This window comes from Myotis davidii, unplaced genomic scaffold (genome assembly GCF_000327345.1).
Source record: "Myotis davidii unplaced genomic scaffold, ASM32734v1 scaffold292, whole genome shotgun sequence".
NCBI lineage: Eukaryota > Metazoa > Chordata > Mammalia > Chiroptera > Vespertilionidae > Myotis > Myotis davidii.
Genome location: NW_006285042.1, coordinates 459514 through 462440, shown reverse-complemented (window position 1 = coordinate 462440; position 2927 = coordinate 459514). Strand labels below are relative to the sequence as shown.

General features: G+C 38.1%; 1 protein-coding gene across 4 annotated transcripts in view; it reads left to right on the top strand.

Annotated features, from left to right (window-relative positions):
- CD86 (CD86 molecule) overlaps positions 1–2927 on the top strand; it is a 90449-nt gene that overhangs the window by 63647 nt on the left and 23875 nt on the right. The gene's annotated exons all lie outside the window — the stretch shown is intronic.

Genomic DNA, 2927 nt, shown 5'->3' with positions numbered 1-2927 from the left:
TTACATAAAAGGGTACGGTCTTTTTTTTTTTTTAGTTTTATTCATTTCAAACCGGCTGGATCCGGCCCACGGGCTGTAGTTTGCCCACGGCTGGTCTAGGCTCTGTGAGAGCAGGGATGTGATCTAACCTCTTTACCAACGAATCCCAGGAAACTACGACAGAACCTCAAAACTATTTGTTTAGCTATTGAATGAAACATTAATACTTATTCATTCAATATTAATATCTGGTTTAAAAAAACCCTTCCTTTGTATATTAAATTATCTAGACCTCTGTGTTCCAAGTCTGGGGAAAAGAAAACCAAGTAAGGTTAAAAGAGGTTCACCTTGTAACAGGGACTCCTCTAAACCTTTAAATGTATCATCCCACTTAATCCTCATAATGACCCTGTGATATCAGTATTGGGATATGATGCCTGTTTTGCTGATAAAGAAACTTAGGCACAGAGTAGTCAAAGCAATTTATCCTAGGTCTCCAACTTAGTAAGTGGCAGAGCTGGGGAAACTTTTTAAAAGCATTATCCCCACCCCTCATTCCTTTCTTTCCCAGCCCCATGTTTTCTGGCCATAGAAGAGACAGCAGGTGAGTGCTTACACCACATCTTTTGTTATACTAGCTCAGTGACCCAAGATAGTGCCTGCAGACGACCCGCCACTGATTTTTCCAGAAGTCATTCATCACCTCATAAGGCATATGATGTGGCCAGTGAAAATGAGTTTTTGGTCAGGGGGGAAGTGAGTTATAATTGTTGCCTCCCCCTCCACCCCTGCCACTTACTATTCTTTTGCAATTCACCCTCCTTCCTCCACCATTCTGAAGCCAGTTTCATCCACTCAGCGCCTTCAGGTGTTAAACCAAGCTAGAAAGCACAGTCACCTCTGACTACTGCCCTCCGACCTTTTCTTCAACACCCACTGCCACCTCCACTGTATTGCCACATTTGGTCATAACCAGGCCGGTCAGAGTCCCTCCAACTTCAGCATCCACTCCTTTTCTCAGCCAGGTTTTTATTTCCAAGAACTGACATTCAAAACCAAAATGACCCCAGTCTACTCTCTCTCTTACCCTGCATTTTGTCCAAAACATCAAAAGACACAAGGCAGCGGGAGGGAGAAGTAAGAGATCAACCAAAGGACTTGTATACATGCATATAAGCATAACCAATAGACACAGACACTATGGGGGTGAGGGCATGTTCTAGGAGGGGGGAGTGGACGGGGAGAGGTCAATGGGGGGAAAAGGAGACATATGTAATATTATATGTAATACTTTAAACAATAATAAATAAATAAATAAATTTTTAAAAAGGGAACAAGGAGGTAAATAGAGAAAAGAAGATCTCTCTCACATTCTGTTTTTCCCCCCTAACCACACAGAGGCGAGTTTAATCTCCAGCTTCTTATGTATCCTTCCATAGATACACTATGTATATACATATACACATATATATAGTGTGTATGAGTCTATGTGTATATATAGTGCATATATATATATATTTCATTCAGGTTTGGTTTTATTCTACACCTAAGCAACATAAACATAAGGCTCTTGTTAAGATGATTACAAATATACTTCTTTATTGTATCAATTTTCGTCTCATCCATATGCCAGCATTCTTGTGGAACTTATAATAAAAGTGAGGTTCCATTGGCTTTCATCATCGTCACCTGTGTACTCCAGGAGGAAAAATACAAACATATACAAAGTCTTGCACTGTCCTTAGACACAAATTTTTGAATGTGCTCCAATCATAACAAGTTATACCCTAGGTCTAGTGAATAAGTCATTCTGAACTGGATCTCCTATTACCTGCATCTCATATATTTGTCTTTCTTGACTTACTTCCTCACTTCAGTTGTACATATCCACCAGTAGCTTTTTGAGAAAGGATATGTGAGAAGTAAATTTAATGACATTTTTGTGTATCTGAAAATATCTTTATCCTACTCTCCTACTTAATTGATCATTTGTCTTGATATAGAATTTGGAGTTAGAAATTCTTTTCATTTACTCCAGCTTCCAGTCTTGCTCTAGAAATATCTATAGATATTCTGGCTCCTTATCTTTTTATATGGAAGCTTTTAGGATCTTCTGTCTATCTCATTGTTCTTCAATTTTGTAATGAAATGCCTTTTTGACCACTGTGGTTAGCACTGAGGTGGTACTTTCTATCTGAAAACATACATCCTTTACTCTAGGGAAATTTCTTGAATTGTTTCATTGATTTTTTCCCATCTCTATTTCTCTAATCTGTCATTCTAGGATATTGAATTTTAGTGTTGGATCTCCTAGGCCTGTGGTTGGCAAACTGTGGCTCGTGAGCCACATGCAGCTCTTTGGCCCCTTGAATGTGGCTCTTCCTAAGCCTTAGGAGTACCCTAATTAGGTTAATAACAATGTACCTATATAGTTTAAGTTTAAAAAATTTGGCTCTCAAAAGAAATTTCAATCGTTGTACTGTTGATATTTGGCTCTGTTGACTAATGAGTTTGCCGACCACTGTCCTAGGCTGATCTTTCTATTTTCTTATCTTTCTGTCCTCTTCCATCTTTTTGTCTTTTGCTCTGTTTCTTAAAGATTTCCATAACTTTATCTTCCAAACTTCCTGTTGTATTTTTAAATTTCTGCTATCAAATATTCATTTCCAAGAGCTCCTTTTTTGTTCTCTGAATATTTCTTTCTCTAAGGAGCCTGTCCTTAATTGTTTCAGTATCATTTCTTAACTCTCTGAAGATATTGGTAGGTTTTTAAGTGTTATTTTTTCCTGTATTGTCTCTGTATCCTCCAAAATTTTTCTTCCTGTTTGTTTACCTTGGTCTGTAGCAGTAGTTTTCAACCGTGGCTGCACATTAGAATCACCTGGGAATCGTTTTTAAAATCCTGATTTCTGGGCCTCATCCTCCAGAAATTCTGTTTCTTTGTTACT